Source organism: Thalia democratica, chromosome 2 (assembly GCF_965202585.1).
Source record: "Thalia democratica chromosome 2, ktThaDemo2.hap1.1, whole genome shotgun sequence".
Taxonomy (NCBI): Eukaryota; Metazoa; Chordata; class Thaliacea; order Salpida; family Salpidae; genus Thalia; species Thalia democratica.
In genome coordinates, this window is record NC_139166.1 from 87,059,717 (window position 1) to 87,085,312 (window position 25,596).

General features: G+C 24.2%; 5 non-coding genes across 5 annotated transcripts; 4 read left to right on the forward strand and 1 right to left on the reverse strand.

The window, feature by feature from the left end:
* Nucleotides 1-16,157: 16,157 nt before the first annotated feature.
* Nucleotides 16,158-16,230, forward strand: Trnak-uuu (transfer RNA lysine (anticodon UUU)). Its single transcript has one exon. It is a non-coding gene; the product is annotated as a tRNA-Lys (tRNA).
* A 2,020-nt stretch (nucleotides 16,231-18,250) lies between these two features.
* Trnak-uuu (transfer RNA lysine (anticodon UUU)) lies at nucleotides 18,251-18,323 on the forward strand. Its single transcript has one exon. It is a non-coding gene; the product is annotated as a tRNA-Lys (tRNA).
* Nucleotides 18,324-22,975: 4,652 nt separating this feature from the next.
* Trnak-uuu (transfer RNA lysine (anticodon UUU)) lies at nucleotides 22,976-23,048 on the forward strand. The gene has a single exon. It is a non-coding gene; the product is annotated as a tRNA-Lys (tRNA).
* A 149-nt stretch (nucleotides 23,049-23,197) lies between these two features.
* Nucleotides 23,198-23,284, forward strand: Trnastop-uca (transfer RNA opal suppressor (anticodon UCA)). Its single transcript has one exon. It is a non-coding gene; the product is annotated as a tRNA-Sec (tRNA).
* Nucleotides 23,285-24,267: 983 nt separating this feature from the next.
* Trnai-gau (transfer RNA isoleucine (anticodon GAU)) lies at nucleotides 24,268-24,341 on the reverse strand. The gene has a single exon. It is a non-coding gene; the product is annotated as a tRNA-Ile (tRNA).
* Nucleotides 24,342-25,596: the final 1,255 nt, after the last annotated feature.

Genomic DNA, 25,596 nt, shown 5'->3' on the forward strand with positions numbered 1-25,596 from the left:
TAATTTTCTGAAATTAGATAATGATACAGTGACAAGCTTAAGAAAAAGTTTTCATAAAAAACAAAAATTTTACATAAAAAAGTAGCTCAAAACTTGCATGTAAAATATTCAGTGACGTAATGATTATTTTAAAGGTAAATTATTTTATAGAACATTAAATAAATAACCAGTATTTTTAGAAAGCGTATTTATGAACCAAAATTTGAAAATTTGAACTGGTGTAATCCAGTATACTATACCAAACAATTAATTTTTTGTAGTATAAACGGTATGGTTATCATAAAGGTACGTAATTTAAAGCCATGTAAAAAAAGCGTACCTTACAGTCATGCGATTAAATTTTTAACACCTTAAAATAGCTAAAATCTATATTTGATTCCACTCATTTTTGAGATTTAGTTTGTACCTTATTGATGTTCCGACTGTACTGATCAGTATGTGACTTGTAATAATTTTTACCTTTGAATATTTATTTTTTCCTTTTTATTTGGTATATTTGTGAAATTTTTAATACCATTTACTCTATTTAGCAAAAGCACAACACTATTTTTTTTTTGCTATACAGAGTTTTTAATATTTTAATATAATTTTGTTTTTTAAGCAATGATTTTGATACATTTAGCTTTTTCTTTGTAAAATTAAACGTTATAACTTATTTTTTGATTATAGATGAAGCAATAAAATTACTTAAAAACTTCACTTAAAATCACAATTATTTTAATGTAGAAATTATTAATTACAAATTACAAAACTATTAAAAATAATTACAAATTAAAAGTTTGTAAAACCTTAACTTTGTTGTGGCGTAACGACTGTATTAAAAAAACTTTTATTTAGATATAAATTAATTTGCAAACTAATTCAACGAAAATCTCCAAAACTATACAAAGAAGTTGATGGTTTTAACTGGTAGTAACCAGCCTACATTTTATTTTACAACTAAAAATATGTTTTATTTATATATTGCTAGACAAGTTAGTAAATAGTTATTAAACTAACTATAAAAATTGAAGTAGTTTTAAATTTTAACCAAAAAAATAGAACTTAAAGTTTAAAAGCAACTTTAAATAAATTTCATCGTAGAAACCTTTTGATGTATATATAAATGTATACTAATAACAACTCATTACGTGTTTTATGTAACTCTTGTTGTTATTCAAGTGAATTTAGCTTGATAAAAAATATGTTTTTTCAAATAAATACATGTTATACAACAGCTTGTTATACAATTATGATAACAAGTTTAAACAATTATGACAATATTTTCACGCTAAAACAAGTGACTTTATATTAAGGCTTATCTAGAATTCTGCTTCTTAAATAAATTAAATTTTTCATTATATTTGTTATGAAGCAAAAAAAATTTTTTTAATAATTATAGTATTTTTTATTTTATTTACGCATTATCACATATTTTTTGATTTTAGTAACACATCATTAACTCAAAACGAAAATTTTCACAACAAATTATAGTTTTTAACACAAAAAAAAAAAACCAATAAATTGCTTCTAAGCTTTTTAGAGACGTAACGATTGTTTTGAGGTAACGATTTTTATAAAGTATATCTTTAATCAACAAATTTGACAGCCTACCTTTTCCATAAAAAATAAGAATATGCTGGTATAAACCAGCACGTAACTCTGTACGATAATCTTACATTTATAAAATGGTTTATTAATATGTGTTTTGCATACTTTTTTCTGAAATTTGAGTAAGTATTTTAAAGTTTTACATTACAGATTTAAGTATTATTTAAAAGGTATTTTGTTTGTTATGCTGGCGAAGTGCGTTTATATACAGTGAATTTAAGCAGAAGTTTCACTCGAAATCACAACTTTCGTACACAAAAATAATCAGTTCAAAAGTGCATCTAAGCCTTTTAATAATTTTACGATTGTTTTGAGGGAAGGTTTTTTATAAAATATAAAATAATAGTAAATAACAAACTATGTTAATTAGGTTTTTTTTTTTTAAAGTTTAAAGTAGTATAAACCAGCATATAGCTAACTACGACAATCTCATTTTAATTCAATGGTTTATTGGTAAGTGCTTTGCATATATTAAATTTTATGAAATTTGAGTAAATGTTATAAAGTTTTACAGTACAGTTTTAAGTATTAATTAAAAAGTATACTAGTTGTTATACTGGCTAAGTGCGTTTATATACCTTAAAATTCGCTAAATTCTAACTACCTCAATATTTTTTTAATACTGAAAAATTTTAACTTGTAAAAAAAACTAGGAGTGTTGCAAGTTTAGCAATACTTGCATAACAATTTAACTTATTTTTTTGAGAGAGTAACTCTTAATCAATTTTTTATTATTTGACAATGATATAGTAATAAATAAAAGAAAAAAAAACGAAAATGCTCAAAAAAAATTGCTTATAAAATGTACAAGTAAACTTTTTAGTGACGTCAATATTATTTTGATTGGAACTTAACACATAAAACATAAAATAAATGACTGTCAAATTTTGTGCAATATGCAATCCACTAATTCAGTTTGTTCATAATTTTAATTGGTGCAAACCAGCATACGCTAACAATGTCAAACGGCTAAGGCACTCTAATTGGGAAACATCAAAGAAATACGCACTTTGAACCCAGGAATCTTAATTTTTAATACTGGCTGTATATTTTTGATACCGCAAAATAGTTGATACGTTTGTATTTAAATTTGAGTAAGTTTTAAGTAGACTTTGTTATGTTAAAAAATTTACTTGTGTTACACTTGTATTACAAGAACAAGTTTTACAATATTTTTTTTGAGGTTAACAAAAAATCATAGATGTTTGAAATCAAAAAAAAAAGTTCTAGTCTTCGAAATGTAGCGCGTACCTTATCGATGTGCAGACATTACTTGATAGTATGTTACATAAAATGTATTTATAAGCAACTATAAATTTCATACCATTCAGTATTTAATTTTTCTTACTTATTTGGTTTATAAAGTTTATACCTCATTTGATAATACTGCTTCATCATTTTTATATGATTTTTTTATACAAGATTTTTATTTTTTATCTAAGTTTTGTACATAAACTTTTCTTTTTTTTGTTACAATTCGCCTTTTCATTTTAAAAGTACTTCTCAACTATTTTTGAATTTCTCAAAAATAGTCGCTAAAAAAATCAATAAAAAATCTAAGAAGAACTTCGTCTAATAAAGATCTAAAGTAACGTAACGATTTTTTATGAAAGTTTTTATTTATGATATAAAATATAAATATAAACTGCAAGTGAAAACTATTTCAATATTCAATGTTTAATAACTAATCCTTTTATATTAAGCTGGTAAAGTACAGCCTAAATTTGATTTTACAATTAACATTTAAGCTAAAAAATGAATTGCTAGAGTAATAAGTAACTACTATATTATTTATAAAACTTGAAAGTAGTACTTTATAATACTATTTTCAATTTTTTTTAAAGGTCTATAACTGTTAGTTGTTATTTAGATAATTGTATTTTGACGAGCATAATATCTTTTATTTAGATATATATTTTACAACACCAAAGCTTTAAGTTATTTTACTTATATTTTCACGCTTAAACAAGTGACCTTATTTTCAGACTAGCAAGAATTCTACTTGGTATTTTATACTTACTTGTACATTAATAAAAACTTGTCATTGTAACGAAGTAAAACTATTACTTGTCTTTTACTTTTAATTTATGGTATTCTTTGCTTTTTCATTTTACACATTTTGACTTTGTTTATAATTTTAACAAAGCAGTGAATTCAAACAAAAACTTTCACCTTAAAATCTTTACCATTTTACCCATAAAAATTCACTTTGAATATGCATTCAAACTTTGAAGTCACGTAACCATTATTTTAATAAAAGTTTTATTTATAAAAGTTATTAACATTTTGCAAACTAGTATTAGTTGTGTAAGTGAAAGACCATATTTTGAATTCCAATTTTACTTGGTAAAAACCAGCATACATAATTATATACCCGAATAAAACGTTTGTTATGCTGAAATAACTTTTGCTGTGCGTACATAAAAAGGTTAAGTAATTATTCTACAATTAAGTTTTTTGTTGTAGTTCTCGCTAACAATATTTATACATGTCAAAATTTGCTGCTGCCTAGCTTCTAATGCACTATTAAAGTGCTAATTATACATTTATATGCTTATAATCTAAACACAAAATTTAATTGATTTATGCTAGTAAATCAAAGTAAACTTCAAAAGTTTATTTGTTGTTTAGAAGCTGATTGAATTTTTTTTAATATTTAGGTAAAGATTGTTTTTATTTTTGTGCGGCAATTCTCAACCTTTAAATTTGAAAAATACTTATAATTTCATTGTATTATACAATATGTTATTACTTTTAATTATTACTTGTTAAATTTTAAGTGATAGCGCTAAGAACTTTAGTTTTAAACTCTTTTTAATATTAATACTCTTTTTTTTATTACTTTGAAGACTGTAGTTTTTTAATCTTTAAATCTTCATTAAGTTTAACTAACTTTACAAAGTTTTGAAATTATAAGTCTTTCATTGAAAAAAAGCTTTTAGTTTTAAAATTGTAGGTTAATTTTTATCGTCTAAAAACATATTTTAAAAGTTATTATTACAAAAATTTTACCAGCTTATTAAAATAAAAGAGGGTTTAACATTTAGCTGTACTTCAATTATAATTTAACTTATTATTTTAACCTCTTAATTAATTTTACTGATACTAGATAAAGATACAATGATGAACTTAAGATAAATATTCATAAAAACTTTCATTTTTACAAGAAAATATAGCTCAAAACCTACATGTAAAATTGTTAGTGACATTATGATTATTTTGAAGGAAAATTAGTTTACAGAACATAAAATAAAAACCATTATTTTTTACAAGCATAATATGTTCAAACACGTGATAATTTGAACTGGTGTAAACCAGTAAACTTCACTAGACAAAAAATTAAAATATTCTATTATAAAAGGCTTGAACATTAAAAAAGTATGTAATTTTAACCCAGGTAAAAAAGTGCACCTTACAGTTTTGAGACTCGTTATATCCTGTTTAAATCTAATAATAGCTAATATATATGTATTTTCAATGAAACAGCAATTTAAATAGACTTACATAATTTCGATGAACAATTTTGCTATATTTCCTTAAGTCCTTATAAGATCATGTCATTGAAAATTTAATAAAGTATCATAGAAATTTTATTTCAACAATTTTTGGTTCCACTCATTTTCGAGATATAGTGCGTACCTTATTGATGTTCCAAATGTATTTACTAATATGTAAATTCTAATATATTTTTTAAATATTATAAGTATTGAACCTTTCAGTATTAAATATTTCCATTTTATTTGATTTATTTAAGCAAAGTTTTCAATTGCATTTACTTTATCAAGTAATACCGCAACAGTATTATATTAACTTTTGTATACAGAAATTTTGATCTTTTACTGTAGGTTTATTTAATAAAATTTTTATCATTACAGTTTTTTTTTTTCTTTTTAAGATTAAGCTTTTCAACTTATTTTCTGGTTACAGATAAAGCAATGAGCTTGATTAAAAATATCGCTACAAATCACAATTTTTTGTTTAAAAAATTTCGCTATAAATTTCATCTTAACCATGTTGTGACGTAACAACTATTTGGGAGAAGGTTTTTGTATAAATTATAAAATAAATTTCAAACAGTTATATTTATAATCAATACATCTCTTCTGAACTAATTGCCAATTTTAACTGGTATCAATCAGCATACATTTCATATAAAGCTAAAATTGAGATAAACATGTACTGCTTGCCTAAAATGTTGTTATAAAAGTAATACTTTTTATTTTCAATGTTACATAATTATAACTTAAGGTTGTAATACTAGTTTAAGAATTTCTGTTGTAGAAACCCTTTAAAAAATATTTTGTCTTTGGGTGTTGTTTATATGAATGTATTCTGACGAACAATACTTTTTTTTCAGATATAAGTTTTCCAACAACAAAGTCTAAAATTGTTATACATTTATTTTCACACTTAAACAAGTGACTTTCTATCAAGCCTTGCTAGAACTCTACCTTGTAGTTTATAGCGAAAAAAAAAGTATTGTCTATAATAATATACTTTTTAGTTAGTTATTGTTTTAAAGCAAAAATGTAAATTGTCTATTACTTTTATAATTAATATGTTCTCTTTATTTTTTAGAGTACATATTTTAATTAGGTTTATGATTTCAATAACAAAGCAATATATTTAGGCAAAAATTTACACCCAAAATCACAACTTTTTGCCATAAAAAAATAATCCATCTAATCTTTGTAGTGAGGTAACGATTGTTTAGAGTGAAAGTTGTTTCTTTTAAACATATAATAGCACATAACAAACGAATATTGTGTAACTTTATTCCATAAGTCCAATGAGGACAAATTTTAACTGGTGTAAACTAGGTTAAAATTTGATAACATTTATGAATAAGTTTTAAAAAGCATGACTAACACATGCTGTGCATCCTATAAAAACTTATATTATAGTAACTGTAAGATGTGTTTTGATTGTAATTATCTCTAATTGCGTTTATATACCTAGCTTCTCATTTAAGTAACTATTCTAACCGATAATAAAACTTTTATAAACTGTTTAATACTCAAAAAGAATATTTTAATTATCATACTACTGATATAATACAAACATGTAGAATTGATTTGTTGTATATGTCTACTTATTTTTTTTATTTACTAAGTAGCTCTAATCTTCATTATCGTGCTGTAATTTTTTCAGTTTAATACTTGGTTGTTAACTAAATGAATTTAGTGTAATTAACAAACTACTATTTATTTAAATATAAGTTTCACAACGCCAAAAAAATAATGATTGCAATAAATATTTCACGCTTAGACATGTAAATTTCATTGAGGTCGAGCTAGAATTCAACTTCTTATCTTAGATATTTTTTTGCACTTATATTTGTTAGAATTTATTTACTTGTCTCTTATTTAGAAAGTTTAGCTGTTCTTTTTTTAGAGTACCATTTTAACTTGGTTTATGATTTTAATAACAAAGCAATGAAATTAATCAAAAACTTTCATCAAAAATCAAAATTTCGCTTGAAAAATGCATTTAAACTTTGCAGTGAAGTAACGGTTATTTTGAGGATAGATTATTTTTATAAAATATATAAGAATAATAAGCTCCGTACATAATTTGATAGTTTTTATGCTGCAAATTTGAACAGGTGTAAACCAGCGCCCACAAAACTATACAAGTCAAAATATTTATGCTCAATACTAGATGATTTTGTGCATATATGTAAATTTTAAATTAGCCTTTTGAAAACTTTTCATATTAATTTAACAGTAAAATGAGCTTTTGTCGTAAATTATATCTTTTTGTGTTTAAGAGTAATAATGTGAAGAATTTAAATACAGTTAAACTTCTATAAGCTTTCTAGTTGGTAAACCCAGGAAAAAGTGAGTATTTTAGTGTTTTGGGACTAACTTTATCCTTTTAATGCCACAAAATAGTTAATGTGTTTTTAATTGATGTACGATTTAAATATTCTTTTCTATGTTCTTTTAATTGATTAATGAGGTTGTATTTGTACTAGTCACTATAAGACCAAGTTTTACAAGGTTTATTTTTATTAGCTTGATGAAATGTCATGTATATTTCAAAACAAAAAATAAAAAATCATATTTTCAAGTTTTAGTGCGTACCTATTAAAGTACCTTATCGATGTCCCTACTGCACTTACTAACAAGTACTTTTTATTTTTTAAGTTACTATAAGTGTTTCAATATTTAGTATGTCCATTTTATTTGGTGTATACAATTTATACTTCTTTTAATAACATTGTTTAATCATTGTTGCATTAAGTTTTAAAACAGAGTTTTTTTAATTTGTTATGTAAGTTTGCGAATTCACGTTTTTTTGTTCTAACTACCCTTTTATTTTAGAAAGTAAACATCTCAACTTGTTTTCTGATTGTATATAAATCAATTCACTCAAAAAATCACAAAATTATTACTCAAAATGAACTAAAGTGACGTAATTGTTATTTTAGAGAAAATTTTTGTTTATAATATAGTATAATTTAGAAGTGAAAACTTTTTATATAACCATCATTTCTTTATAATCGATATAATTTAAACTGGCATAACCCAGCCTACATCTTAATGTACCGTTAAAATAAGTAGTTATTAAAATAAATATTATGTCATCATTGTTATATTAACTTTTTTAAAGACAGTTTTTTTTATTTTATATGTAAGTTTCGTTAATTAACTGTGTTATTGTTACAGTTATTTTTTTCCTTTTATAAATTAACATCTGGATTTGTCTCTAATTGTTTATAACGCATTGAACTTTTTCATAATTTTACAAAAATTATTTCGTTCAAAATATACAATATACATCATCTTACACATTAATATATCCAAATATGAGATTTGCAACATGCTGAACTAACTTTTGCTGTGCATACATAAAAAATAATAAATAATTTTCAAAGTTTAATTATTGTTGTAATTCTTGCTAAAAGTTTTAATATATCTCAAAATTTGCTGCTGCCCAGCTTCTGACGCACTATTAAAGTGCATATTAAAATGTTAATTGTACATTTATACGCTAATAATCTAAACGCAGAAGTTTTAAGTATTAGTTAAAAGGTATTTAAGTTTTTATGCTTATTAAGTGCGTTTATATACCTCAAAATTCGCCATATTCTAACTACCACAATATTTTTTATTCTAATACTGGAATCGTTTAACTTAATTAAAAAACTAGGATTATTATAAATTTAGCAATAAATTTATATTAGTTTATATTATATGCTATATTTTTTTTATACATAATTTTTATTTTTTTATTTAAGCTTTTTTAATTAACTTGTTTTTTGTTATAATTAGCCTTTTCATTTTAAAAGTATGCATCTCAACTTATTTTCTGTTTATATATATGTATATCAATGAACTCGTTCAATATTTCATAAGATTTCATAAAAAAATTTCATAACATTTTTAATGAAAAATTTCGTTTTTGAACAACTAAAGTGACGTAAAATTTATTTCAAAGAGAGTTTTTATTTATGGTATAATATAAATTGCATGCGAAAGTATTTTCAATAACTAATGTTCCTTTCAATATTCCGTTTATTTTCAGCTGGTACAAACCAACCTAAATTTTATTTTACATTTAAGACCAAAGCTAAATAAAAATTTCTTAAGTAATAAGTCACTGCAATCTTATTAAATTAACTTTCAAAATAGTAGTTTACAATATTATTTACAATGTTTAAAAAGATTTGTAACCCTTGGTTGTTATTTAAATGAATGTATTTTGACGAACATAATATTTTTTTCTTTAAATATAAGTTTTACAACACCAAAATTATTATATTGATATTTTCACGCTATACCAGGTGACTTTTCATTATGCCTAAATAGATTAATAAGCTGTTATAATATGTATCACAGTTATAATTTGCAAATGTCATTATATTACAACTATCATTATAGAAAACTTTTGAAAGTATATATAGCTGTTGGTTATTAGTAAAATACATTTAGTTTGTTGAACAAAATTGTTTTTTATTTTAATAAAAAATTCACAAAATCAAAAAATTATGGTTGCGATAAATATTTCACGCTTAAACAATTTCTTTTAGGCCAAACTAGAATTCTACTCGTTGTTTTAAATATACTTTTATTTGTTTTAAAGCCAAAACGTAACTTTGACTACAATTTTTGTATTTATGCTATTTTTCTTTTTTTTTGTTGCAGATTTTAAGTTGATTTCGGTTAAAAAGCAGTAATTTTTAGCAAAAATTTTCAAAGTCACAACTTTTTTAAAGAAAAAAATTCACTTCAAAAGTGCATCTAAACTTTATAGTGACGTAAGGATTGTTTTAAAGAAAGTTTCACAATAAAATATAATTATAATATAGAAAAATTATTGATTGAATAGTCTGATGGGCAACCAATTGTTGGTTATTTTGAACTGGTGTAAACCAGCATACATATTATTATACCACTATATAATCTTTCCAACATTTGCTAAGCGTATTTAAAAAAAGTTATGTAGCTACTTAAAAAAGTTTAATAGTTTTTGCAATTCTTGATATTAGTGTTTGCTGTTGCTGCGGAGCATATAATAAACATTCAAACTGTTAACTAGACATTATTTGATAAAAAGAGCAAAGTATAATTGGTTTATGCTACTAAATCAACTTCAAAAATATATTTGATGTTTAGAATTAACTAATTAAACTATTTTTAGCTAGGATTCTTTTTTATTGTTCTGCTGTATTTCTAAACCTTTAAATATTTGAAACCTGTGTATAACTTCAATGTATTTTTGTACAAGGTTTAATTATTTTAAGTTATTACTATTTTAGCTTCGAGTAATAATAATTAGCTCTAAGCATTTTAGTTTTAAACTTACTTTCAGCTTATACTCTTTTTTATTTATATTATGACTTTTTTATATTATTTTTCGTTTATTGATGCTTATAAGTCTAACTAACTTTATAAAACTTTGAAAATTATAAATCTTTCATTTTTAATTAAAAAACTTTCAGAATTAAAGTTATACATTAAATACAGTCGTCTAAAAACACACCTTTAATATTACTTTTAAAAAAAATTACTTGTTAACAAACTAAGAAAGTCTACAATTTAGCTATACTTCTATTATAGTAAAACTTATTATTTTAAAAGTTTACCTTTTTATTCAACTTTCTGATACTATATTTAATACAGTGATATGAACTTAATAAAATAAAATCATGCAAAATAGTGCATAATAATCAATTTTAGAACATCTAAACTTTTAGTAACCTCTTAAATTAATTCAAATGAAAGTTAAATTTTTGACATAAAATAACATTCCTTTAATTTTCACAACATGTTACCTTTTTATTCTTTTAAAAATTTTAACTGGTGTAACGTGGTATACTATATCAAACAACTGAAGTAAACAAGGGTAAGCGGTTGATTACCTAGTTTGCATCTTATTATACAAATAAAATTAGATATAAATAATGTATTGCTGGACAAACAGGTTACTATATCATTAAAAAAAGTATTTAGTACTTTTTCAACTTTATATATATATATAACTTTAAGATAAAATACAACTTTTAAGAACTTTCACTATTGAAATCCTTTCAAAATGTAAATAATAATGAAAAAAACAAATAGTTGTTGTACAACAGCCAAATTCAAACAATTAAGCTAATATTTCAGTTTAAAACAAGTGACTTTCTATTAAGCTTAGCTAGAATTCAGCTTGATAATTAAGTTATAAATTCAAACTAATACTTGTTACGAAGCAAAGTGTAACTTTTCTTTCACTTTAATATTTATGCTATTATTTGCTATTTTTTAAGTTACGCATTTTTACATAATTTTTGATTTTAGCAACAAAGCAATGAATTTAAGCAAAAACTTTCACTCAGAATTACAACTTTTTTTTCATAAAAAAAATCATCTAATCTTTGTAGTGACGTAACGATTATTTAGAATGAAGATTGTTTCTTTTAATCATATAAAATAAACAATTATTGCATTATTAATTAAAGTAAGGTAGAACTGACAAGTTGGAGTTTGAACTGGTGTAAACCAGTATACAATTCAACAAAAATGAACCGTTTATACAACGCTAAATTAATAATTGACGTTAAAACTTTAAAGTAACTATAAAACATTTTATTGAAGTTTTTAGTAATATGAAAATGATTTTAGTCGTAAATTATATCCAATTGCTTTTGAATCTAAGTTTAATAAAATAAATCATTCAAACTTTTATAGTCTGTCTATTTATTTATCTCTCATTAAATTCAATTTGTATTCAAAACTTGAAGACTGAAATTGTTGTTCAGGATCAATTTAAACTTCTGAGTTCAACTTAAATGTTGTTGTTCATTTTTGTTGTATTACTGTATTTCTGAAGCTTTAGTTTTCAAACATAAAAAAAAGTTGATATTTAATAGGACAAAGTTTAAAATATCTAAAGTCAATACTACTTTAGCTACAAGTTATAGCTCTAAATTTTGATATCAAAGTTTTTAATTTACTTAGATCTTGATTCTCATGTTTATTTATAACTTTTAAGATTGTACTCTTTATGCTTTTAAATATTTATAGAGTTTAGCTAATAAATTTCAAGCTTAGAACTTTTGAAATATTTAGTTTTTAATATATAAAAAGCTCTTAAGTATAAGCTATAAGATATAGGCTAATTGTTATTAGTTTAAATGTACTTTTGAAATAATTTCCAATAAAAAATATCACACAAACGTATAAACTCAATTTGATTTTATTAGTTTGTACAAATGTATAATTTTATTTACTATTATTTATATATTATTTAAATTCTAATATTTAAATTATTCTATAATTAAAACACTTTTGACTACTTGAAACAAAAAAAGCTATGAAGCTTAATTAATTTAAGATATACTTTGTTGATCAATACTTAAAAAAGATATTTAATGTTAATTATTGTCATAAACTTGTTTTCTTCATAATTTTTTTTTTGTTTACAAAGCAACAAATGCTTACATTTTAAAATGGTTTAAATTGTAGAGCTTACTTTTAACTTTACTTATTAAAATCAACAATATTTTTTACAGATGAATCAAGAAGTCAGTTTAATCAACTGGACGGAATGGAAAAAATAATGGGTCTACTAACTAAAAAGGTTTTTTACTTTATATACTAAATAGTGCTAATTTAATATGAACATTTTATTTCGAATTTTATAGCATACTTTTTACAACAAAAACAGCTTATACAAGTTTGACTTAGATAGTTTAGATTATTTGTTATCTTAAAGTTTGAGTTTTCCAAAAAAAACATATATACGAGTTATAAAAGTTAGATATGAATTTTACCACAGATGTTCTTGTGTTAAAACTTTATTTCAACTAACGGCGTTTCACTGCTTTCAAATAAATTTAAGAACAGATCTACGGAGTCTATAAAATATTAACACACATTAGAAAAAAAGCAGAAAAAGCATGTATAATTATGTATAGTGTTTATGTAGGTAATAACTATAAATGAACTTTATGGTTTAAATATTTATGGTTTTTCTAATGTGTGTTAATATTTTATAGACTCCGTAGATCGTTAGTTGAAATAAAGTTTTAACACAAGAACATCTGTGGTATATATTCCGATAAGCTTAGCTTATAAGGATCTCCAGGATTTAACGCCTTTTAACGTTACATCTTATGATATGAATTTTATGTATTTTTTAAACATCAGTTTTTATAATAGATTCAACAAAGTACGAATTTGACTTTCTACTTAAAAACTACATAAATCATTACAAATAAGTTACATATAAGTTATGCTGTAACAAATATGAAAAAACTTACAAATAGTAAAACCATTTGGTTTTTTAAATAATGTAATATACAAAATATTATTTCAATGTAAAGTCTTATCTAATAATATGAAAGAACACTTTTTATATGTGACATTAGATCTATAAATTGCTTAAAATAAACACATTTACTTTATTGTAGTTATGCTACACGTCATTTCAAAAATATTGTTTTATTTTTGTTAAAATACATAACTTAACTTTTAATTAATTATATCTAAATGAAAAAATTAAACAGTTAAAAAAAACAATTCAACATAAAGTCAACTATTTATATAGTACCAAGATCTTCACATGGTTGTTTTGCACGCCATATCAAACTGCTTGTTATCAGAAGATATGATGGAATCTTTCAGGAACTCAGGTGGTCTGGAAACCCTGTTGGTTTTCATGCAGAACAATTTTCCCAGTCCACGGGTCAAATTGTACGCTGCACAAGCCATTGGCAGGGCTGCTAAGAATGGTGGGTTTTATTAAAACTTGGAAAATGAATTAAAATATTTTCTAAAATATAAATTAATATTAAAAGAAATGATTGGAAGGGCTGTTAAGAATGGTAGGTTTGTATTAATTGCAATTATTAAATGTCAAATGCAAATTACACTAAATTAATAAATCAATATAGAGTAAGGAAAAATTCTACTAAAACTAGCTGGTGACAGGGCTTCTAAAAATGGTAGATTTTTTGATAAAAACAATAAAATAAAGAAAATATTTCAAATAATGCATTAAAAGAGTTTATAAGACAAGCTTTTGGCAGAGCTGTTAAGAATAAAGATTTTTTTTCAAATAATTGAAAATTGTAAGATATATTCACTTATGTGTATCTAGAAACAAATAATTACAAACTCTTTATTTATTAAAAGTTTTGTTTAAACGATTTCTAATAATTGTTTTTAAATTAATACTAACTATTAAGGGTTAATTGTAACTTTAATGTTTTATATTTATTACAGAGAGAAACGCCAAGGTATTACACGAACAGAACATAGAAGCTTGTATGTGGCATATGCTTAGCACAAATGTTGATAATGACAGCATTCTGATTGCACTCTGTAACACAATGGCCGTATTGGCGTATACTAATGTGTGTGCTAAAGATACCTTCGGACAAATTGGTTTGACTTTGAGTGTATATTTTTATGCTATTTTGATGTTTTGTTTTATTTTGCACAAATATATCTTGTAGAGAAACGTAAAGTTTTTAACTTTTTACTTTTTACCTGTTCATTATTTATATAATGGCTTTCACTTATTGTAATACTAAATTCGTTTTCATTTTTCTTCTGCTAAGTTTAATTATTCATAAATTTAGCTTTAGTACATTGATGTTTAATTATTATTAAAAAATACTTTTTTGTCAATATTCCGTTGTCAATAAAATAAGTTGTGTTTAAGGGCATAGGGGGGAATCCGACTTTTTTTTTTAAATAACATATGATCTAATATGAAAGCTTGAAGTACAATCTACAAGCCAGTTTTTATAGAATTAAAAAATCTTGTTTAACTTTTGAGATATTGTAACTTTTATAAAAATTTTCCGATACAAATGTATGGACCGCAAATTTTTTAGGGTCAATTTTCTCGGAAATTTTAAAAATCGCTAAAAATCTATCTTCTCCTTCATTTTTTGAGCTAGAGACCTCAAACTTTCAGGAAACGTTCCTTTTATGGTTTAAAAAACTTTGAATGTTGGAATTTTAAAAATATTGAAAAATAAAAATTTTGTATATAAAAAACAAAAAAAGTAGGTGGTTTTTTTTTAAATTTTATTTTTCAAAATTAAAAAAATTCCTGCATTCAATCTTTTTAAAATTTAATAATACACTTTCTGTGAAAATTTGAAGAAGATTGGTTGAAAAATGAAGGAGGAGATAGATTTTTAGTGAAATGGTCTTTTTTTTTGCGTTTTTAGTTTGCGCCTTCCATAAGGAACCTATTGAGGTCACCAACTTTGATCGCTCATATCTTGGAATTTTTTTGAAATTTTTCAAGTGGTTAAAAATTTCTGATAGCTCAGACAAAACTCTATAAAATAAGACCAACTTGTAAAAATCAAGGTGCAAGGTGGACCCCCCTATGCCCTAAAACTATCTCACTGTAAACTTTCGATAATAAAAAGTAAACCTTTTGTCTATTTATTTCTCTACAGAAATATATTTCATTATTAGTAGCACTTTCCCAAGTTAAAAATATTTAAATAAGATATTTACAGATACAGTACCAGTTAAAAACATTAAAATATAATATATCACATGTATGTTTGTAATAAAATAATTAAATGCAGATACTATTCCATCATTAGTAGCACTAATACCAGTAGAAAACAGTGAAGTTTCTCAAGCTGCATGTTTAGCATTGGCTAATCTTACATACCAAAGTCTCAACAATTCTCTGTTAGTTTTATATAGATTTTTGTTATTTTTTATTTTAAATTTTATGTGAATTTATTCTGCATTATTACACAAAAAATAGCTATAAACTTTTTCAAAAGTTCTACAATGTAGCAGTATTATGTAGTTGGCAAAAGCTAAGCGACCGCTGTTCAAACAAACTCTCTGTTAGTTTTATTAACCTACTTACTAAATTTTGTATAGTTTCTTTTTTTTTTTTGTTAATTAATTGAACGTTGCCCTTTGTTATAAAAAAACAGCTTTTATAAAAACTAAAAGTTTTTTAATTTCTTGTATGTATATCACAACGTAGGCCGAAGTCAAGTGACTCCTGTTTAAACAAAAATTTGTATTATTACGTCACAATCAATGTATTTTGCGTTTATAATCGCCACAAATCGAATATGCTCGTGAGCCTGGCTAGCTCAGTCGGTAGAGCATTGGACTTTTAATCCAACGGTCAGGGGTTCAAGTCCCCTGTTAGGCTCCTTTTACAAAAATATTCTTTTTAATAGTAAACATTGTACCACTTTTTTCAGTTGAAACTTTAAAATAATATTTTAAATAAAAATAAATTTACAAATTTTAATAATCAAATTTAGTTTGATTTTTAAATCACTCTCTTTGTATACTACAGTTTACAAATAATATTTTTAATTGTGTGGTCTAGTTTTTTAAACCATGTGAACAAAAAGTAGCTTCTTTATGAGTTCAAAACAAAGCAACAAAAACTAATGTTATCTAAAAACTTATTTTTAATTGAAAAACTACACTATACGCTTGTGTTCTGTAAAATACGAACACAACAAATTTAGTAAAAAAGTAGCAAATGGTTTAAAGCATTTTATAGGATCAATATATTACAACAATTCTGTAAAACAAAGTTGTTAAATTACTTTTTCAATGCAATATGAATAAAGATTTTTTATTTATATTGCATTGAAAAAGTAATTGTTTGTATTAAGAGCTGGAGGTTTAGAACATCTTATTAACTCACTAATTCCACATTCATGTAGAGATATTTAATCAAAGTATTCAATAAAATTGTAATTAACAGGTTTGTAGTAAGAGCCGGAGGCCTGGAACACCTAATTAACTCACTAATTCCACATACTTGTAGAGATATGGTTTCTGTAAATGCTGCAGCATGTCTTATTAACATGTCCGCTGAAATATCTGTCAGGTTTGTTTATACTTAATTTGTCTGTTTATACTTTTGTACTTAACACTTTATTTACTCTATTGTGCACAATAGTTTGCAAAATTTAGTTAGTTTTTTAAGTAAACTCTTAAGACTTAACAGTTACATAAAGTTTCTACCACAAAATAGTTTCAAAGTTTTTATTCTGATACATCTTAATAAGTGTCTTTTATTTAAGTACGTACTTTTAACAGCTAAATTTTTTATCATCAATTTAATACAAGCTTAATATTGAAAATTCCTAAAAATGTTTTATTAAAAAACATGCTGAACACAGTATTTAAAGTTTGAAAACCAAGCTGGTGTAAACTTGTCTACTTGTTAGTTACAATACTTTATATAGTAGTATAGTTTTAAATAGTTAATTTTATATTTAGGTAAAATTAGTTAACATTTTATCTGTTAAATTTTTATTGATAATTGGATGCTTTTTATTTTAATAGTTATTCTATTTTGATAAACCATTTTACATGATAGTAATAAAAAATAGTCTTGGAAATTTTTATTTATCAACACTTACAAACTTTTTATAAATTACAACAAGATGCTTACTTGAAGTCTGAACAAATAAGTTTAAGTTTTTTTATGGTTTTAGTATTATATATTAAGCTCCTAATAGTTTAATACTTTATTCGTTTTTTGCTAACTGAAATATTTGTTACGGATTGTTGGTTCAGCTTTGAAAACTTGTGCAAAAATGTGATCAAAAAATATGTAATCAAAACATTATAGATATCAAACTAAGTTAAGTAATTGAAACTACTCTTGTTATATTAATTTTTATTATTCTCATTATCATAAAATGTATGATAACTTAGAAACAAGTAAAAACGTATGTAATAAATACTTATAAAAATCATGATTATATCAGGTACTAATTATACATAAATAGATAGTTTTAAGCTACAAAGATGAATTTAGTTCTGCCATTCTTATAAGACATATATCCTTTATAAAAGTTTCAAGTAAAAATACATAGTTACAACAAATATTTCATAATAAACTGAATTCGATTTACTAAAAAATATGATCTCTAGGAGTCAATAAAATGGTTTTAATATTTTAGTGATTAAAAAACAAATGTGATTTTTTGATTTAACATTTTTTTTAATTAAAACTAAATTTTTCAAATTAAATTAAATCAAAGAAAAACGATTGCAATTTAACTTTAACAGTTTTAATGCATTAGATGTACAAGAGCATTCATGAACACTTAACTATTCTTCTCAAAACTATAATATAACTGTTACGTCACATCAAGCGTATTTAGTCTTTATAAACGCAAAAAGCTAATCCCATGATGTGAGCCTGGCTAGCTCAGTCAGTAGAGCGTTGGACTTTTAATCCAACGGTCAGGGGTTCAAGTCCCCTGTCAGGCTCCTTTTTTCTGAAAACTTTAAACTTATGTACTCAAGTTCAATGTACTATTTTATACTGTTACCATAGATCAACTTTTAACTTCTAAATAATTATACATTTCAGTATTATTACAACTATATTTCATTAACCATATAATGAAATATATTGCAATTATAAAAACTGATATAATTTTATTTCCACAGACATGATATAATGAAACACGGAGTTATTGCTGCCATTGGACAATCTTTAACTTCTAATAACCCGATGGTTTGTAGCAAATCTGCTGAACTATTGGCTTGTTTCATAGATGGTGCACAAGCTAGAGAACAGGTTTGTTACATTTTTTTTTGAATTTTTTCAATGAATATTAAATTGTATCATGTTTGTTTGGCTCTTTGATAAAATATGTACTAAATTAAGTTTTTGTATGGTTTTATATTACACTATAGCATTTTTATTTTCATTTGAACACTATTAAATTTTAAAAAATCCAGATAAACTACAATTAGTTTAAAGTAATGTTTTACCAATTTATGTATCTGTTTAATCTACAGAAATTAGAAGAAATAATTTCTAAACACAAATTTAGCTATAAGATATACTTCTAAATTTATTTGACTATCATGAAAGTTTTAGTGCACAAAGTTTGTTTTGTGATTTTTTTTAAGGTTAGCTTATACTTATCACAAGCTTATTTCTATAAAAGTAAAATAAGTTGAACATTTTGTTCTACTTAGTGGAAAATACAAAAGTTAAAAATAGTCATGTGATAGTTATTATTTGTTGAAGTAAAAATTGAAAGCTTAAGTTTTGTAACTAAACAATTATAAACTAGTTTTTAAGGTTACTAGATTATTCAAGCTAAAAATTAACATTTACGCAAAATATTAAAAACTATTTAATAAGTTGATCATTGTAATAAAAGTTTTGGAACATTTGACATTAATTAATTTTGTTTTAGTAAAAACTCTCACAACTAATTTAATACACTTTATATGGTGCAATTAAAAAAAGAGACTTATAGTTCAAAATAAATCAAAATATAGGAATTATCACAGCCTTATTTTTATTTCATGCACTACAAACTTTTGTAATTTAAAATACTTGTCAGTTTTTTAACAAAATTTATTTACTTTAATCAACTAAACAACAGACTTTAAAATATTAAATCTTTCAGAGAGTTTAGCAGAATTGAACTTTTAGTACAACTTTATATATATATATATAATTAATATTTATTATTTAGATGGTATCACAGAATGTTATTGAACTTTTGGTAAAATATCTGGTATAACAATTTATTTAGTTTTTTTCTTTTTATAGATGGTATCACAGAATGTTGTAGAGCCATTAGTACAACTTCTTAGAAATAATAGTTCTGAAGTCAGAAAGTTCACTTGTCAAGCTCTAGCCAGGTATTTTGATTTTAATTTATTATTCTTCTTGTTCACTGTTGCTTTTAATTAATGTTTTTTTAATGATAAGTTATATTTGTAATTAATTTCTAGGTGTTTTTTTAATTTGTTGTAATTTTATTCAATTAAAATAAACTTATAAAAATAATTAATTTCCAGATGTGCTTCTGATCCACAAGTATCTGATGTTTTGCTGAAACTGGGGTGAGATTAATATTTTTTAATTAATACATATTCTTTTATTTCAAACCGTTTTAAAATGAACTTACTTGAATATTTTAAAAATGTTTCATATTCTAAATGCTGTAAAACAAATCAGTTTTACTATTTTTTAAGATAATTTAGTCTCAACTATAATTGTTATCTATCAATTTACTTACAACTGTGTTTAGGTAAAACAAAACTAGTCAAAATTTATTAATCTTACAAAACAAAACAATTTTTTTATAAGACATAAAGTCTGAAGTTTAAAAATTTTTTTTTATTAACAGGTGTTTATTTGCTACTACATAACCTGTATTGTTTAATTTCTTACAGAACACTAAAATTGCTTCATGATATAAACAATTCAAGTTTTTAATTTTTGAGCATTTTGTTTTTTAACAGAATATTGAAACTGCTTATGATATCAACAGTTCAAATTTGTATTTTTTTATTTTTTTACAGAACATTGAAACTCCTTCATGATATAAACAATTCAAACGAGCGTAGAATGAACAGCAGTTTACTAGCTTTCGACAAACTAATAGAGTCCAACTTATCTGCTAAATACTGCGTTAAAGGGCAACTTGCCACTAAAGACATCATTGGTATGCACTTCTACGACCCCGGTAAAGTTAGTAGTTTTATATGAAAAAATTTATTGGTGTTTATAAATCAGTTGTAATACTAATAATGGGTTTATTAGTAGTTGTTGTTGAGTAGTTGCTCAATAGTTTCAGGTTTTTTAACTCAAATACAGTTTTAGTTGTAATTGTATTCTTTTCAACAAATTTTTTTTTATCAATTAAAATTTTATATATTGAGCTATTTTTGGTAGCAAAAGAATTAAAAGTGTTCACATAACAAAAATTAAGTAACTTTTTCAATATAGCGGCTCTTAAAGTACAGCTTTAAAACGAACTTGGTTGAAATTTACTTTTTTGAAAAGCTTTTTTGACTCTAGTCTTTATAAATTCCAAAAGCCCAAACTACTCGTGAGCCTGGCTAGCTCAATCGGTAGAGCGTTTGACCTTTCAATTGTCAGAGGTTCAAGCTGTATTTCAAAAAATAAGTTTTATTTAAACAGCGTAATTTTTTACCCTGAATAGTTTTGGTTTTTGTAAAAAAATCATTTTTTTAAAACGCTAAGAATGTTATTTTAATAGCAATGTTTATTAGTTCATATTTGTGGCCCAAATCACTTACAAGTCCATTTTGTAAAAATCGAAACAATTCGCTTGAAATTAAGCATTTGAAAAATGTAGTGACGTATTATTATTTTTAAGCAAAAAAGTTGTAATAAAATCTTTACTTATTAAAAAACTATTTTCTCTCACAACACAATACCGATGCTAGTATAGAACATTTACTTTTTATCTGGTACAAAAACCGTTAAAGTACGAAATAATAACTTTTAGAACCTAATTAAAACTCGATGATCTAAAAAAGTATTTATCATTAAAATTCATGTATCTTACAAAGATTTATTTATATTGGTACAATAATCTACTTAAAAAGTATGCTGTGTTTCTAACAACTAAAAAAATTAATGTTTTTACTATAAAAAGTATTTGACTTACAACAAAAAGCTCAAAAAGTACTTTACTTATACTTGTTTCATAACAAAATTTCTAAACTTCTTAACCCACCTATAGACCATTGTATGACTAATAAACTAAAGAAATCTAAGCTGTTTTATAAAAGTAACTGAGCTTTTTGGATAGATTTACGCTGAAAAAAAAATCAACTATAAACACTTTTTAATGAGTAGTTCATAACATACCCAAGATAGAATACCAGTGAAATTTTCAAACAGTAATAACTTATAAGGTCTAAAAATATAAAAAGTTGGTTAATTAAACTAAACAAATTAGACTTGAATCTAAACGTTTGTTTTTTGTGTCCACCCTGTACAATAATAAAGTTTATTTTTACAACATAGTTTGTTTAGGTTGTATTGGAATTTACTGTACTAGTTTTATTAAATAAGATGGTTTTCTCATAAAATCTGTTTAGTTAACTACAGTTTGATTGCAAATTTTATTATTTTACTAAAAAGTACTTATTTATGTTCTATGTTTCATACAAATTGATAAAAAGTTAATTTAAGCATTTCAAAATTGTAGTGGCGTATCGATTATTTTTATGCAAAAAAATGTTCTGAAAGCTTGAATTAATTCAGAAGATTTTACGTAAGACATTGGAAATTCGGAAAAATAGTTAAAATTATTTTGAACTGGTGGTAAACCAGTATTCTTTTAACTTCTAAACCAGTTTAATATTGATAGATTAGTTAAAACACAGTTTCGTTTACGGTTTATTGAAATATTTGCTGTGCTAGTTTCTAAAACAATGTATTTATAGTCAAATATGTTGTTTAAATTCTACTACAAAGGGATTCAGACCTCTATCATGCTTTTTTTCTTAATTTTATTTAGTCAGAATTTTTAATATACTGAAGAATTTTGATTTTTGATAAAAAAACTATTGTTTTAAATTGGTTAAAGGATATTACTTTAACAGCAAAATTTTTTATTTTATATTTTTGCCCAAAAGTACTGACTAAATTCTTAGCTTTTAAAATTGATACAATTTACTTGAATATAAACATTGAAGATTGTAGTGACGTAACTGTTATTTTATTCAATTAAGTTTTATCAAAATTTTATATATTCAAGAAACTATTACTTCACAATTACTTATTAGTATAACAAGTAAGATTAATTCATACCTTCAATTTTGTGTACCTTTTGAACAATCTGTCTAAAATGTTTTTATATCTGCTAAAAACATTTTTGCTGAAAAAAGTAAAGTTTTGAATAATCTCTCTATATTTTTATATAAGTATCAAGCAAGGTCTCAAATATTCAAAATACTGTGCAGTAGATATTTAAAACCACGTAGTTGAGAATTTATTTTGCATGCAAAAATTAAAACAAAAGGTTATTTACTTGACCCACCTGTTAAAGCAGCTTCGAGCCTTATGTAAACAAAAACCCAATTATCACGTCACAATACCATTTATAAACGCTTGAAATCATCTCCACCCGTGAGCCTGGCTAGCTCAGTCGGTAGAGCGTTGGACTTTTAATCCAACGGTCAGGGGTTCAAGTCCCCTGTCAGGCTCCTTTTTCAAAAATTTATTTTGTACCCTAATTCTATCAAATTATTAAGCTCCACCAAACAAGTTTCTCTCGTCTCATGACGTAACCAACAAACGCTCGCATGCAAGCGAACTGACGCGTATAAATATCAAGTTTGTCATCCAACTTGTCGCCTGAACGAGCTTCAGTGGTCTGGTGTGCGGGCTTCAAACCCGTAGCTGATTAACATCAGAGTGGTTCGATTCCACCTTTCAGGCGTTTATTGTTTTTCAATTTATGCACAAAAATAAATAAATGATTTTTTGATATAAAACACAACAGTTTTCGATAATTTTTTTTAATTATTTTGTAGCTGGTTAGCTTCAGAGTGGTTCGATTTCACCTTCAGGAAATATTTTTAATTTTTTGCTTGTATTTAGTTAAACATTTTTTATAAGCTTTAATATTTTTGAGAACCATAACTATTTAAAAACAGGCTTTAAAATTAGTTTTTTTCAAAAAATAGAAATTGTCATGATACTTTAACCAATTTCCTGTATTATGTAAATAACTGCATATATGTATAGATTTACTTTTACCATGTTTTAATTGGGTTTTAAACTCTAAGTGACAAAAAATTAAAAGTATACAACTTCGACTACATGTTACAATTAGATATTGATGTACTTTTTATTTTTTAAATGTTTTTTTTTAAGCTTAGTTTCGCTCAAAGAGTGCGTCAATGCTTAAAATAAACTAAAAAATTCTTGTTTAATTAGAATCAATTGACGACCTCTTTTATTTTTTATCATTAAGCGCATATGTACTGGTAAACACCAGTCTAAAAATTCAGTGGAAATTTTGACACAAAACTGCTGTAAAAATAAGCTCATATAATATATTTAATTTTTTGTAACACTTTTTACTTCAAAATAATTGTTACGTCACTTAAATCTTCAAATGCTTTATTTCAATTTATTTATTTAATTTTAAATATATCACAGCTTAAGTTAGAGTTTTTAGACAATTTATGTTTTTTAGAAAGTAATGATAGCTTTTTTAAAGAATGATATACCAAACATTTAAACTGTTCTAACCAAAAGTTAAGTTAGAATAAATCGTTTGGCTATCTAAAAAGTATTAAACTCACTAAAGACGTTTTTTTTAATTACATTAAAAAAAAATGCATCTAGCCAAATGTGTTTTTAAGTTTAATACCAAGATTTCCTGAAGTAAATCAGATAAGAAAAATTTCTGTAAAGAAGCTGACAGGGGACTTGAACCCCTGACCGTTGGATTATCAGTCCAACGCTCTATCGACTGAGCGAGCCAGGCTCACAAACGGCTAGATATCGTAACGTTAATAAACGCAAAATACGTTTGTTGTGACGTAATAATTGAATTTTGTTTTGATAAGACTTTCTGTTCCAGCTATTTTTACTTTAACTACGACTAGTTAAAATAGTTTTGCCAAAAATAACTTAAACACTTATAATCAACTTTGTGTACATTTCACTCATTCTAGTAAAATTTTAATATTATGAATGACAAATATTTAACTTTTTTTTTATAATTTAAAACAGTATTTTAACAGTATTTTTATAAATTCTCAGATAAGAAAAGGAGCCGAGTTTATACCACTAGAAGTTCTGGGAAAACTGGAAATAAACGAAAAAAGAGCCGTTGTATTGGTTAACTACAAACTTGAAGAGTTAGTTTTTTTTATTATAAAAGTTATAAAGAATTTTTAAGTGCTTTGGCTTTCAAAATCTTTCAAAACTATCCACAGTAAATTTAAATATGAAAAACAGAAGATAAATAATTTTAAGCTGCTTTTTAAAATTAGTTTTTGTAGCTTTTTTATACTTTTTGATATTGAATACATTTTAAAATATTTGTTTCTAGTTGTATACAGTTTTGATAAAATGACTTGCAACAAATAAGTCGAAAGCTTAATATAATTACTACTAGAAAAGTATAATAAAAACTCCATAACTTTTTTTTCTTTGTTTTTTATATTAATACTATAGTAACTTTTATTCATAGAACTACTAAAACCTTTATATAAGTTTGTCTTCAAAAATAAAACAAAATACTTAATTTTCAAATTAAATAAGTTTGGTTTTTTAAAATAAAGTTTAAATGTTTTTTTTATACACTTTAATACAATTTTGCCAACAGCAACTTATAGTAAACTTTTTAAACTATTTAGACTCTCTATGCAAATAAAGTCTAAGCACTTAGTCTACTTCAAATATATTTACTAACATAACTTTTTATTTAGTCCGGAAGAAAAACCTGATGAATCAAACAGCAAAACTTCAGTTGTCGAGTTTGTTTATTTCTGCTTTTTATTTGTTTTATTTTGTTTTAAGATTTGATTCCTGTGATTTTTATTACTTATTACTAACTTTTATTAGTTATTGTTAATTGTGTTTTATTTTGTTTTTGAACTTATATATTTAATAAAAAAAAATATTTGTCTTACCTTTTTTCAACTTTTGTTGTTCAGATTTTAAAGGTGTATGGTTTAGTATTAATTAAAAGTTTAAATATTTTTTATTTTGCTTTTGTGCATACTAATACATACT